Source organism: Passer domesticus, chromosome 26, assembly GCF_036417665.1.
Source record: "Passer domesticus isolate bPasDom1 chromosome 26, bPasDom1.hap1, whole genome shotgun sequence".
NCBI classification, from domain to species: domain Eukaryota; kingdom Metazoa; phylum Chordata; class Aves; order Passeriformes; family Passeridae; genus Passer; species Passer domesticus.
The window spans coordinates 5,091,555-5,106,170 of NC_087499.1; the positions used below are offsets into that span (position 1 = coordinate 5,091,555).

Below are 14,616 nucleotides of genomic sequence, written 5' to 3' on the forward strand. Positions count from 1 at the left end.
AGCACCTGAGCCAGAGAACATGGCATTAAGTAGGTGTAACATATCCCCTACCACGCACCAGCTGCAGGCAAAGTGGAAAGGTACAATAGACTGCTAAAAACCACCTTAAAAGCCTTAGGTGGGCGATCTTTCAAAATTTAGGAGCAGCATCTGACAAAAGCCACCTGGTTAGTTAATACCCAAGGCTCTACTAACCAAGTGGGCCCTGCCCAATCTGACCTTTTGCACAGAGTAGATGGAGACAAAGTCCCAGTGGTACATGCCAGGGGTTTGTTAGAGAAGACAGTTTGGATCAATCCTGCCTTGAGTACAAATAAACCCATTTGCAGGGTTGTTTTTGCTCAAGGACCAGGCTGCACATGGTGAATAATGCAAAAAGATGGAAGAAAGCGATGTGTACCTCAGGAAGATCTGATTGTTGGGTGAGAACTATGTATAAATATCACTGTTTGCTGAATGTTACCACCATTGTCTGTGTATAGCTGTATATTGGATGTATAATGTATGTGTTTGTAGAGTTAGAATATATATTAGTTTTAGTAAGTAAGCTGACAATATGGGGATAAAGGGTGGAATGTCCTGTGTTGACTATATGATGCTTTTATCCCCCGTTGTCTTGTTCTGTTTATACTGAATAATAAGTTTTACACCTTTAAGACTCTCTTCTAGAGAGTGAAGAGGGAAGGGAAGAAGCGCGCAGTTTGTTTTCAGACTGCACTCACTCCTCCACATTCCTGCTCCTGGACTGTGTTGTCTGCGGATGGACAGACAGCAGGACAGAGCTCTTTTTTTTTTCCTTTTTTTTTTTTTGTTTGCTTTTAGTTAGTTTTAGCCAGCTGAGGCAAGGAAGTTCCTTGGACTGTGATTTTTTTTTCTTGGACTTGTTCAAGCCTGCTCTGGACTGAACACCCAGAAGAGCACTAGCAGCTCCACCTGTGGCCCCCCTGGCCAGGCCTGGGCCGCGGCGTTTCCAGCACCAGAGAGACTGATCAAAGACTGAGTGAGCCGAGCTGCAACCTGGGGAAGGGACTGTTCTGAGTTTGCCATTTTTTTTCTTGAGGCAGCAAGAAGTTTTACTGTTTAATATTGTTTGGGTTCTATTGTTTAATAAACAGGTTTCTTTCCACTTTTTCTCCAAGGAGATATTTTCTCCCAAACCGGTTGAGGGAGGAGGGGCAATTGAATCTGTTTTTGTAGAGAAGCCCCTTTGGGGGTTACCTCCCAAACTTGCCCTAAACCAGGACAACAGGTATTGATCATTCATTATTATAGATGATCTGCTCATTGCAGCACCAACACATCAAGAGTTGCGAGAGGCTCCTAGTAGCATGATTGTGGAAGTCCAGAATGCTGGGTTGGAAGTTTCCACTTCAAAAATCCAGGAAATCTTGCCATGGAAATACTTGGGATGGAAGATCACAGAACAAACTATATGACCAGAGAAGAAACAAGTCAGGACTCAAATCAATAATCTACAGGATCTACAGCAACTTTTGGGATAGATCAATAGGATCAGGCCGATTTTGGGGATCACAAATGACGAACTTGCATCACTTCTCAATTTTTTGAAAGGAGTGTGATGGAAACTTGACCTTTTTGTTCACCGATACGAAAAAGAACGTGATGTAAATAAGTAATCCGTAAGGCAGTCTGCTTACGAAAACGAAAACCACAAAGGACAAACATTGCTGGGTTCGCTGAACTAATCAAACTACAAGTTGTTCCAAGTACTAGGTTCAAAGGTTCAAGCAGAGGGCATCAAGGAAGACTACCGAAGGCCTTCATCAACGACCACCAGGAGGCAGAAGAAGACCCCCTAGCAACTGGGCGAACATGCACAGAGGGACACGGGAAGCGCTACGTGGCCAGGAAGGAGGAGGGTATAAAAGGAAGAACGGAGCAACCTCGGGGGCGGCAGTTGGTGGAGCGGGGACTCCCCTGCCGCCCAGCGCTGCACTTGCTTTCTCTTTTCTGTATTAATAAATTGGCTATGTAATTGACTCGAATGGCCCTTTGTGCTCATTTATAACAACTTGGTGCCGTGACTCGGATCGGTGGCCGTTGGGGAGCTCTCTCAATCCTGGGGAGGCGCCCCTCCAATCCGGAGGCCCCAGGACCTGAAAGGATTCCCCCAGCCCCGACCGACGAACCCCGAAAAGAGGAAAAGAGGAAGCAAAGGGAGGTTACGGGCCCAAGGAGACCCCTTAAAAGATTTGTGCACAAAGTCCGGACGAAGACGCAGGACGCGTAAGTATCACGGGATCCGTTCGGGTGGGGTCGGGATCCCGGAGTGCGACTGTGTGATGTGCATGAGAGGAGGGCTGGCAGCCAGACCCTCTAAGTGAGTGTGGACCCTTAGTAGTGTGGTTCCCACAGACCCGCGAGGGCTTGGGCCACGAACCAGGGGAAGCGAAAGTTGATTGTGTGAAAGAAGGCACTCCGGAAGAATGGGGCAGGGAAAGAGTAAGCCCCCCCCTGTCGAGGCAAAACTCCCTCCGATACCCAGGGAAAGTCCTTTAGGATTTATGATAGAAAACTGGCGGCATTTTCCAGGTACAGGGGATAAAGATAAGGCTAAAATGATTCATTACTGTGTGGAAGTATGGGGAGGGAAAGAAATCTCTAAGAGTGTATTCTAGCCCGTATTTGGTTCCTCGGAAGATTGGGTCAGGCAAACTTTAAACATCTGGGTAAATAGTAGAAAACCCCCCTGTACTCAGGAGGAGAGTGATTATGCTAAAATCTGGGTAGAGAGACCCGGGGTGTTTCTCTTTAGACTCTCCGAAACATCAAAGGGAAATAAGAGCAAGAAAAAGGGAAGTAAACCGGAAGACACTTTAGTGCCACCTCCACCCTATGTACCTCCACCCCAAGCACAAGCGGCAGTGGCTCCTCCAAGTGCGCCAGCAGGGACAGATTCGGATTCGGAGGAACCCGAATACACGGGGCCAGTAACTCGAAGTCGAACCAAAACAGGTTTATACCCTTTAAGAGAAATGCCTATGGGAGGACCTCAGGCTGGCATAGGGTTTGTATCAGTGCCCCTAAGCTCAGGAGATGTTAGGGAGTTTAAGAAGGAAATGGGGCACCTTTTGGAGGACCCGCTTGGAGTAGCCGAGCGGGTAGATCAATTCTTAGGGCCCAACATGTACACCTGGGAGGAGTTACAATCTATATTGAATATCTTGTTTACTGCAGAAGAAAAGAATATGATTAGGAGAGAGGGAATGCGTATCTGGGACGCGCAACATGCACAAGGGCCAGCTGCAGACACAAAATGGCCCCTGCAAAACCCTAATTGGGACCATCAAAATCCTGCCCATAGGATACACATGCAGGATCTCAGGACCATAATTGTGCAAGGAATTAGGGAATCAGTCCCGCGAGGACAGAACATTAACAAGGCCTTTAATGAAAGGCAAAAGAAAGATGAAACCCCTACTGAATGGTTAGAGAGGTTGAGAAAGAATTTCCAGTTATATTCAGGAATGGACCCAGATAGACAAATGGGACAGGCAGTACTGAAAGTACACTTTGTCTCTAAGTCGTGGGAAGATATCAGGAAAAAGATACAGAAACTGGAAGATTGGCAGGACAGAGGATTGGATGAATTGTTGCGGGAGGCCCAGAAGGTGTATGTAAGAAGGGAGGAAGAGCGAGACAAGAGACAAGCTCGGATAATGGTGGCAGCAGTGCGCGAAAGTCAGGAAAAGGATAGGAGACCCGAACAGAGCAAAGGAGAACCGAGGCGGAATGGGCCTCCCCCAGGAGGGTGCAAGAGCCCACGGGATAGACAGGAATTGAAGGTGTGTTTTTACTGCGGAAGGAGAGGACACTTTAAGAGGGAATGTCGAACACGGATTAGGGACGAGAAGGAGTTTAAGGAGGACTAGGGGGGTCAGGGGCTCTATCTCTTGGGGACCCAGAAACATCGAAGAGAGCCCTTGGTAAAATTGAAGGTGGGTCCCCAGAGCCAGGACATTACTTTCCTGGTCGACACTGGAGCTGAAAGGTCCACGCTCCAGTTTTTACCTAAAGGGTGTAGATTATCTAGAGAAACTGCTACAGTAGTGGGAGCTAAAGGGGAACCGTTTGAAGTTAAAATCATAAAAGAGGTAGCAGTAGAATCGGACTCTAAGATGGGCATTGGGGATTTTCTATTAGTACCAGAATCAGATTATAACCTATTAGGTAGAGACATGATTGTAGAATTAGGTATTCAAATTAAGGTGATAGAACAGGAGATTCAGATTAAGTTGTGTCCCTTAAGATTAGAAGATGAGGGAGAAATCAACCCCGAAGTATGGTATAATCCGGACAATGCCGGCAGATTAGAAATTACCCTCTTCAAGGTAACCATTAGAAATCCGGAGATTCCGGTAAGAATAAAACAATACCCGATGTCCTTGGAAGGGAGAAAAGGGTTGAAACCGGAAATCGACCGACTAGTCAGACAAGGGTTATTAGAACCCTGTATGTCCCCTTATAATACTCCGATTTTACCAGTGAAAAAATCAAATGGGTCTTATCGTTTAGTACATGATCTGAGAGAAATAAACAAGAGAACAATAGCTAGGTTTCCAGTGGTAGCTAATCCCTATACAATATTGAGCAAACTGAGTCCGGACAACCACTGGTACAGTGTAATCGACCTGAAGGATGCCTTTTGGGCTTGCCCCTTAGATGAGGCAAGCAGGGATTACTTCGCCTTCGAATGGGAAGACCCGGAGACAGGGAGAAAACAACAGCTTAGATGGACGGTATTACCCCAAGGCTTTACAGAATCTCCTAATTTATTTGGACAAGCTTTGGAACAAATTTTGGAGGATTACCAAACCGAACCTGGGATAACCCTGATACAATATGTAGATGACCTATTGTTAGCAGGGAAGGATGAGGAAGGAGTGAGAAGAGAGAGTATAAAACTCTTGAATTTTCTGGGGCTTAAAGGACTGAAGGTTTCAAGGGCTAAACTACAGTTTGTAGAAGAAGAAGTAAAGTATTTGGGACATTATTTAAGACGAGGTGAAAAAAGGATAGATCCGGAAAGGGTGCAAGCTATCCTATCATTACCAACCCCCAGGAATAAGAGACAAGTCAAACAAATTTTAGGTTTAACCGGATATTGTAGACAATGGATAGAGAATTACAGTAGTAAGGCAAGGTTTTTATATCAAAAACTGACTCAGGACGGGTGGATGAAATGGACTCAGGAGGACGCAGAGAACCTGAAGGAACTAAAGGAGAGCCTGGTGCACGCCCCAGTTTTAAGTCTCCCCGACTTGAAAAGACCCTTTTATTTATTCGTTAATATAGAAGGGGGAATTGCCTTTGGAGTACTAACCCAAGAATGAGCAGACAAGAAGAAACCTGTAGCATACTTATCGAAACTTTTGGACCCCGTAAGCAGGAGATGGCCAACGTATCTGCAAATGTTAGCCAAGTGTGCTTTATTAGTTGAAAAAGCTAAGAAAATTACCTTTAACAGCAACTTAAAGGTTTACTCTCCCCATAATATCAGGAGTGTAATGCAGCAAAAAGCAGATAAATGGATATCTGACGCCAGGCTCCTAAGTATGAGGGGATTTTATTAGAAGCACCAAATTTCACATTAGAAACAACCGCTATTCAAAATCCAGCTACCTTTTTGTTCGGAAATGTAGACGACACACCTTTAATACATGATTGTTTAATAACCATCGAAGAACAGACCAAGATTAGACCTGACCTAGAAGAAGAAGAATTAGACGAGGGAGAAAGGTTATTTGTAGATGGGTCCTCCCGGGTGGTAGACGGGAAACGCCAATCAGGATACGCAATTATTGAAGGCACAAATCTACAAGTGGTGGAATCAGGGGCCTTAGATAAATCCTGGTCAGCACAGGCCTGTAAGCTATATGCTATCCTAAAGGCTTTGAAGCTCTTAAAAAGGAAAGAGAGAACAATATATACTGATTCTAGATATGGGTTCGGGATGGTACATACCTTTAGAAAATTATGAGAAGAGAGGAAATTGGTAAATTCACAGAGGAAGGGATTAATTCATCAGCAATTGATAATTGAAGTACTACAAGCCCTGAGAGGATCAAGGAGAATAGCAGTAGTGCACTTGAAAGGCCATCAAACAAGAACAGATCTCAAGACTAGGGGTAACAATGCAGCAGATCAAGAGGCCAAACGAGCAGCAGCTAGAGTAATGCTCCTAAAAGAAAAATCAAGGGAGCAGGATAGGCAAGAAGATCCAACACTGATCTTTACTCCTGAGGAGGAAGACAAACTGAAGAAAATGGGACTGTCTAAACTCAATGGGGAATGGGTAACTCAGGATAAGCGGAAGATACTGCCAAAAGCGATAGCCCAGAGAGTCCTGTATAAACTACACCAAAGTACACATTGGGGAGCACAGGGGTTAGCAGACCATTTCGCAACCCAATATATGACTATAGGACTACATGATATAGCCAAATACATTACCAAAAGCTGCCCAACATGTTTACGGGTCAATCGAAGCAACCTAAGGAAGCTGCCCCCAGGGGGTCAGCCGTTAGCAAAAAGACCATTTTCACGCATACAAATTGACTTCACTGAACTTCCAAAGGTAGGGTGGACACGATACCTCTTGGTAATGGTAGACCATCTTACCCATTACGTAGAAGCATTTCCAACCACCAGGGAAACCGCCCATACTGTGGTAAAAATCTTGTTAGAGGAGATTGTGCCACGATATGGGGTACCTGAAACTATAGACTCAGATAAAAGACCACACTTTACCTCGAAGGTAACCCAAGATCTTGCCAACTCCCTGGGAATAAAGTGGGAGCAGCATACCCCCTACCATCCCCAGAGTTCGGGAAGGGTAGAAAGGATGAACGGGGAAATAAAGAAGCAGTTAACCAAATTAGTATTAGAAACTAAATTGTCATGGGTAAAGTGTATACCACTGGCATTACTAAATATTAAGACGCAACCCCGGGCAGACACAGGGCTATCCCCATTTGAGATGTTATATGGAATGCCCTACAGCCTAGAAAAAGTACAGACAAACCCTAATATCAGTAATAAAAGTTTGAACAGCTATCTGGTCACCTTAGAAAAATACAGGAAGAGACTGTGGGAAAAGGGAATGTGGGTCCAGAGACCTCCTCTAAATCTTGTATTACACCAGGTTCAGCCAGGAGACTGGGTGTTAATCAAAAGCTGGAAAGAAAACCCTTTAGCCCCAAAGTGGGAAGGCCCATATCTCACCCTGCTCACCACAGACACTGCTGTACGGACAGCCGAAAGAGGGTGGACTCACGCCAGCAGAATAAAAGGACCAGTGAACCCTTCCAACTTCCCTGAGCATCCACAGAACCCTCAGTGGAGAATAAAAGGACCCCCAGACGGCCTAAAACTAACTTTCACCAAAACCCCAAAAATGGGACATCATCCTGATGACTGAGCAATGGGAAAGACTGGAACGGGCTGACCAAAGGAGAGTCCAACAGAAGCTGTCATTAGTTCTGCAGCCATATCTACTAAGTTTAGCACGCTTCAATTCAGCAGCGCGAGAGGCCATAACGAACCCCCCGGACAACTGGGTTTGGTGGATTGAGACTTATAGACATCAGGAAGAACCTTCGTTCCGACCCCTTAGACGCAGTCCATGTTGTAACTGCGGCAAGGAGTGCTGCGAGGCATGGGTAGCGTTCAAGTGCGGGGGTTGCCATAAAGTGTATTGGACAGTACAAAGGGTATTGAATGAATTGTGGTGTGGGCAATGTCGGAGTAGAGACCTCAGAGAGGGCGACTGGAGTCTTGCACTAAAGCAGGAAAATAGAGTACCCTGTTCTCAATTTAGGGCAGTTTATGAAACCCCAGAACAGTTGTTGCTAGCCTGGGCTCGATGGGAAGTCAAAGGATGGCTGCGTAAGTGTTCAGAGATAGCTCATTCTCTCATAGTGAGTACTAAGTGTTTATATACGGTTCCCTCCCTAAGAACTTCAGTAATAGGACCTGTCCCAGAAGGCAAGACTCCAGAGGACGCTTTAGCGGACCAGGTTGCGAAATTATACTTATAGCTGATTAACTGTAGACTTAGTTGTAAGGAGAAGTGGTGGATTCACTGCCAGAGGGGGAGGGTTCCCCGAAGTGTATGCCCACCCTGTTGGGAATAATACAGGGATCTAACCAACCGGGGTTTTGAAATATAAGGTAGCCACCTGGGAATTAAGAAAAAGACCCCTTGCGTGGCGAAAAATCTACCCTAACGGAATCGATCCAGAGCTTTACTGTTATCACCCTATCGAGCCCTTTATTCTGCCTGCTGTCGATATTTTGTGGACCAAGTGCCGGAAAGAAAGTGAGAAGGAGGAGTTGAACCCATCCCCAAAGAAAATTCTTGCTGCCGAGAAGATGAGTTACCCCGTAGCTCGAAGCAACCGGGTTGACGGGTTAGGCAGAGGAATGATTCATGGGGAAGGGCGACTCTTGCACAGCACCAGAAATAGAGACCACAATATGACGATGGCGAAACTGGGCGAGGGGAATAACAGAGGGGAGAAGACAAAGCAGAGAACTAATAGAATGAACCACTCTGGCAGTGGGTCCTTCCATTTTTCCAGGTGGGGCTGGAGTGTGTGGATAATGCTAATGACGTCTGGGGCAAAAGCCAGCGTATCACACGAGCCCTTTAAATGGTCTCTAGTTAAATGGGAAGATCAGAGAGTAATCAAGAACCTTACCCAACCAAGAGCCCCAGCCTTTTGTGTTTACTTAACTGAATTGCTCACCATATGGCCCGAAGGAAATGCTCCAACAAGCCCCCATAACCCCCAGAGACGATATAAAACCTTTTACATGTGTCCAGCCTCGAATCCCGGGAAGTCTTATTGTAATTACCCTAGATATAATTACTGTGCATATTGGGGATGTGAGACTGTAGCACTAGGATTCTCCCCCGGAGGAGGGCCAAATAGATACTTAAGGGTGAACCGTGGGCCCCCAAGATGTCAAGACCCACGTTATGGGTATGATGGGACAGTACAGGGAGGAAACTCGCGGTGGTGCCAGTACATATGTCTAAATGTAACACAACCTGAGGATTCTAGTTGGCTCATAGGGAAAACATGGGGTCTACAACTCTGGGAACCAGGAAGGGATAGAAGAGGGATGATTTTGATGAAAAAAGAGGCAGCACCAGTAGATAGTCGAGCGGTGGGGCCTAATAGAATAATAACTGGAGAAATACAGAATGCAAACACTTCCGAGGTAAAAAATTCCACCGAGAGATCAAGTGAGTGGCCATTAACTGACCAAACCACCCAAGAGCATAGCGTGTTATGGAAAGTAATGCAAGCAGCATTTGGAGTTTTAAACCATACAAACCCAAATTTGACAAAAGAATGTTGGTTGTGCTTTGCTGTTGCTCCCCCCTTCTACGAGGCTATAGGTACTATAGCAGAGCTTCGCAGAATTAATGGATCTAATCCACGAAAATGTTATTGGAAAAAGGGAACAGATAGAACTCCAGGTATATCAGTAGCTCAAGTAACAGGGAAAGGGAAATGTATAGGGAAAGTTCCCGAGGACAAACAACATTTGTGTAACATCACAGCAGACACCGGGAAAGGAAAAGGACAACCCGCTCAATGGCTCCTCCCGGCAGAGAATGCCAAATGGGTGTGTAATACGTTGGGAGTAACTCCATGCATATCCATACCTCATTTTAACGAGTCTTCCGAGTATTGCATACAGGTAGTGATACTCCCCCGGGTTATATATCACCCAAAGGAGTACGTATACGAACATCAGACCGTGTCCGAATATCATTTGATGAAAAGGGAGCCCTTCACAGCCTCAGCTCTCACGCTAGCTATATTGCTAGGGATAAGAGGAGCAGGAGTAGGAACAGGGGCAGCCGCTCTAGTAAACCATCAGAAGGGAATGAGGGACCTAAGAGTGTCAGTAGATGAAGATTTAAGTAGAATTGAAAAGGCCATAGATGGACTAGTAAAATCAGTAAGATCATTATCGGAAGTAGTGCTCCAAAATAGACGAGGGTTAGACTTACTGTTTTTACAACAAGGAGGGCTGTGTGTAGCATTACGAGAGGAATGTTGCACGTATGCAGATCACACTGGAATAGTAATAGATACCATGGCCGAGCTCAGGAAGCAATTGAAAAAACGTAAAAAGGAAAGGGAAGCGCAGCAAAGCTGGTATGACTCATGGTTCAACCACTCTCCTTGGCTCACAACACTCCTGTCCACTATAGCAGGACCCTTAATATTATTTATCCTAACATTAACTTTCGGGCCTTGCATATTCAATAAAATAATTAACATAGTAAAGGGAAGATTAGAAGCTGCCCACCTTATGCTTATTAGAGCAAGGTATGAACCTCTGAATGGTAGGGAAACAGAAGACTATTTAGAGCTCAGTAGAAAAGAGCTTGCCCGGTTTAGTGAACAAAAAGAATGAAATAGAAAAGGGGGGAATTGTGATGGAAACTTGACCTTTTTGTTCACCGATACGAAAAAGAACGTGATGTAAATAAGTAATCCGTAAGGCAGTCTGCTTACGAAAACGAAAACCACAAAAGACAAACATTGCTAGGTTCGCTGAACTAATCAAACTACAAGTTGTTCCAAGTACTAGGTTCAAAGGTTCAAGCAGAGGGCATCGAGGAAGACTACCGAAGGCCTTCATCAACGACCACCAGGAGGCAGAAGAAGACCCCCTAGCAACTGGGCGAACATGCACAGAGGGACACGGGAAGCGCTACGTGGCCAAGAAGGAGGAGGGTATAAAAGGAAGAACAGAGCAACCTCAGGCGGCAGTTGGTGGAGCGGGGACTCCCCTGCCGCCCAGCGCTGCACTTGCTTTCTCTTTTCTGTATTAATAAATTGGCTATGTAATTGACTCGAATGGCCCTTTGTGCTCATTTATAACAAGGAGAATGTGATATCAAATCCCCCTGAGGCTCAAGATGCCCTTGAGAAGATTGCTGAAGCTCTTCAACAGAGACAAGCACATTGTTTTATGATGCAACCATTTTTCCTTGCAGTCTTGGGAGAAAAAAATACAATTGTATGGTCTCATATTCCAATGGGATTCCTCAGAAAAGGACCGTTGATGATAAGAGAATGGATTTTTTTACCCTACAGATCTCCCAAAACAATTTTTACCACATTCAAAATGACAGCCCAAATTATAATCAGAGCCAGAGCCAGATTGTTAGTAATGGCAGGCAAAGATTTTGAAACAATCTACCTGTCTTTGAAATAAGAATATTGGACATTGCAAAGATTACTGGATTTGCAAATTGCATTATTAAATTATTCAAATGCTTGTTCAATTCATTTCCCATGACACAAGCTGCTGCAAACAAAACTAAGCTTCAGAGAAAAGTCCATGATAAGTGAAGTACTATTGGATGCAATAACATTATTCACTGACGGTTCAGGAAGAACACATAAATCAGTAATTACTTGGCAGAACGCAACCACAAAAGAGTGGGAATCAGACATTCAAACAATACAGGACTCACCTCAAATGGTAGAATTAGCAGTAGTAGTCAGCGCATTTAAATTGTTTCGAGAACCTCTCAATCTAATTACACATTAAAAACGCTAAGTTTTCCCAGTTGACTGAGATCTTCAGCCTCTGGCTGCTTACCGGTACTATCCCAGATGTACTGTGGGACTGCCGGACAGTTTTGATACCCAAGTCTTCCAAGTTGGAGAGACTTGGTGATATCAATAACTAGAGACCCATCACCATTGGTTCCGTGGTGATTAGGTTGTTCTCCAGGATTGCTACTGTGAGACTGTCTAGGGCATGTCCCATTAACCCCTGACAATGGGGCTTTATTTGCGTGTTGGTTTGTGCCAAGAACCTCAAGTTATTGCAACTTGTGGTTAAGTGTGCAAAACGGAAGCATAAACTCCTGGGGGTGTTCGTGGACATTGCAAAGGCCTTTGACACTGTATGTCATCAGCATGTAATTGAGGGTCTGGTCCAGAGAGGGGTTGATCTGCATGTGGTGCAGCTGGTAAGGGAAATGTATAAAGACATCAAAATGTACATTTCCATTGGAAGGGAGAGGACAGATCCCATTTGCATTTGCTCTGGTGTCAAGCAAGGCAATCCCATGTCACCTGTACTATTCAATTTGGTGACGGATGCTCTTCTATGGAAACTCAAAAGTGAAGGTGAAGGTTTCCAACATGGGAATTTGAAAATAATGGCCATGGCATTTGCAGACAATTTAGTGCTGCTGAGTGATTCCTGGGATGGTATGAATCATAATATCAGAGTTTTGGAGACCTTCTGTGAACTTACTGGTCTCCGGACTCAGGGGGAGAAGTGTCTTTTACATCAAGCCTAAAAGGGACTCATCAATGACTGTCCCACTTGGGAGATAAATGGTTCCCCCCTGAAAATGATCCACCCAGGGAGCTCTTGGCACATGGGTTAACCCCTGGACTGGCTTTGCAGATTCAGGTTTATCAGAGAAACTCATGGACTGGTTCAATCAGATTGGGAGTTCACCTCTTAAACCTCTTCAGAAGGTCGATACACTCAGGACTTATACCATCCAGAGACTGGTATATCTGGCTAACCATACCAAAGTGAGCGTGGGCCATCTCGAGTCCCTTGACCTGCTGATTTGAAAGGCAGTTAAGGAATGTCTTCATCTCCCTCCGAGCACATGTGATGCCATCTTGTATTTGAGTTTTAAAGACAGTGGTCTAGGTATTATCAAGTTGGCAGCACTTATTCCAAGTATACAGGTGAGAAGACTCCATAGATTGGCAGAGTCTTCTGATGAGTCTCTAGTGGGTTTTTAAAGAGAGGAACAGCTGGAATTGCTATTTGAAAAGTTGTGGTTGAGAGCAGGCCAAAGAAAAGAGTCCATCCCACCAATTTGGGAACCTATACCAAAGATTGAAGGCGCTGGTGATGAAAGCCAGTCAGAACAGGAGGCACTCGTTCCTAAAGTCTGCTACCCAAGACCTTGTAATTGGCAGAAAATGAAGTTTCAGAAATGGGTAGATTTGGTTGCCCAGGGCCATGGTGTTGAGAACTTTGAGAATGACGATATCAGTAATGCCTGGATTAGGCAGTATAAGGGCATACCTCACCAAAAACTTATAACGGTCCTACAACTGTGAGCCAATGTCTACCTGACAAGAGAATTCCTGTCTAGTGCTAGGCATGAGGATTTTGTTCGATCATGCCGACATTGTGGTGCTGGGTTTGAAACTGTAGCTCACATTGTTGGGAATTGTCCAATCACTCAAGATGCCAGGATCAAAAGACATCTGTGAGATCCTTAGCTGTGAAGCTAAGAAGGAGGATTGGACGGTTTTTCAAGAGCCACACCTGAGACATTATGTTAACAAAGTGTTTAAATCAGATTTAATTTTTGTGAAGGATTCTTAAGGTGTTAGTGGTTTATGTCACAGTGAGATAGGAGCACAGTAGCTCCTCATTGAGGGAAGCTGCTGCCGAGAAGGCCAAGAAATATCAGCGCTTTCATTTGCAAATACAACAACTGACTCATGCGGTAAATATTGAATATAGAGGCTTCCCCATGGGGGTCGTAGAAAGTGGTATTGCAAGAACTCTGAGCTGCTTTTGGCCCTCGGTCCCTCTAAAATTAGGCTAGAGAAGACCGCCTGGGCCTTGGCATCCAAAGTACTTGTCACCTTGGTAAATATAGTACATATATTGACTAGCAAAGCTCAATCGATTGTACCTGTTTAGTACTATTGTAGAAATAAACTAGGCCCCTTCCCTTGGCCAATTTAACTGGACAGTGGAATTGGTTTCACGTGGGAGGGGTTCATCCTTCATAACCGTGTCCTTCTAGCCTGTATTTTGGTCTTTCAATTCTAATCTGGACTTCCAGTGGCTGGCCACCTTACTTAACCCAGAAAAGAGACATTTATTATTTATATATGTTTATTGAATAGCCAAATGCCTCGTCATCTAATTAGTGACGTGCATGAATGGATGAACGAGATGCCCACTGTCCCTACCTACTATCCAGTGAAACCACAACCAAGGGAACGGCTTTTCCAGCAGTTTTTAAAGCAGTTCCTGGAACAGGGCAGGATGATAGTCATCACGTCTTTGCCTGGAAGGTTGTGCAAGATCTCCAATCGAAAGTGCCACAGTTTGGTATTAATTCCTCAGAGGCAATGCAATAAATACATATAATTAATGCGGATATGCTTGCACCTTATGACATCATGCATCTTGCTACAATTTTAGTCCAACCAGTACAATACCATGTATTTCAAGAAACTTGGAGGCAAGTGGCTTGAGCGCACAGCTTCAACAAATATGCAGCTGTGTCGTGGTTTGACCAGGAAGTGAGTTTCTGGGAAAGTTATGGTCAAACCAATCAGTGGCCAGATTTGAAAATTGGCACTTGGTATGGCCACTGGGGACTTGGATACGCCTCTGAGAACACACAGGGGTTAAAAGTAGAGGATTCCCAGAGGCACTTTCTCTTTTGAGTCCAGTCGGTGAGTCAATCTCACCTCTCCTCTGCCCAGCTGCGTCTGGGTGGGGCAGGGGAGGCCATGCGACCTGTGGGAAGGGAGGCTGGAGCCCTGCATGGTG

The 14,616-nt window shown here is 45.0% G+C and overlaps 1 long non-coding RNA gene across 1 annotated transcript in view; it reads right to left on the reverse strand.

Annotated features, from left to right (window-relative positions):
* LOC135286356 (uncharacterized) overlaps positions 1-14,616 on the reverse strand; it is a 65,908-nt gene that overhangs the window by 26,353 nt on the left and 24,939 nt on the right. The gene's annotated exons all lie outside the window — the stretch shown is intronic.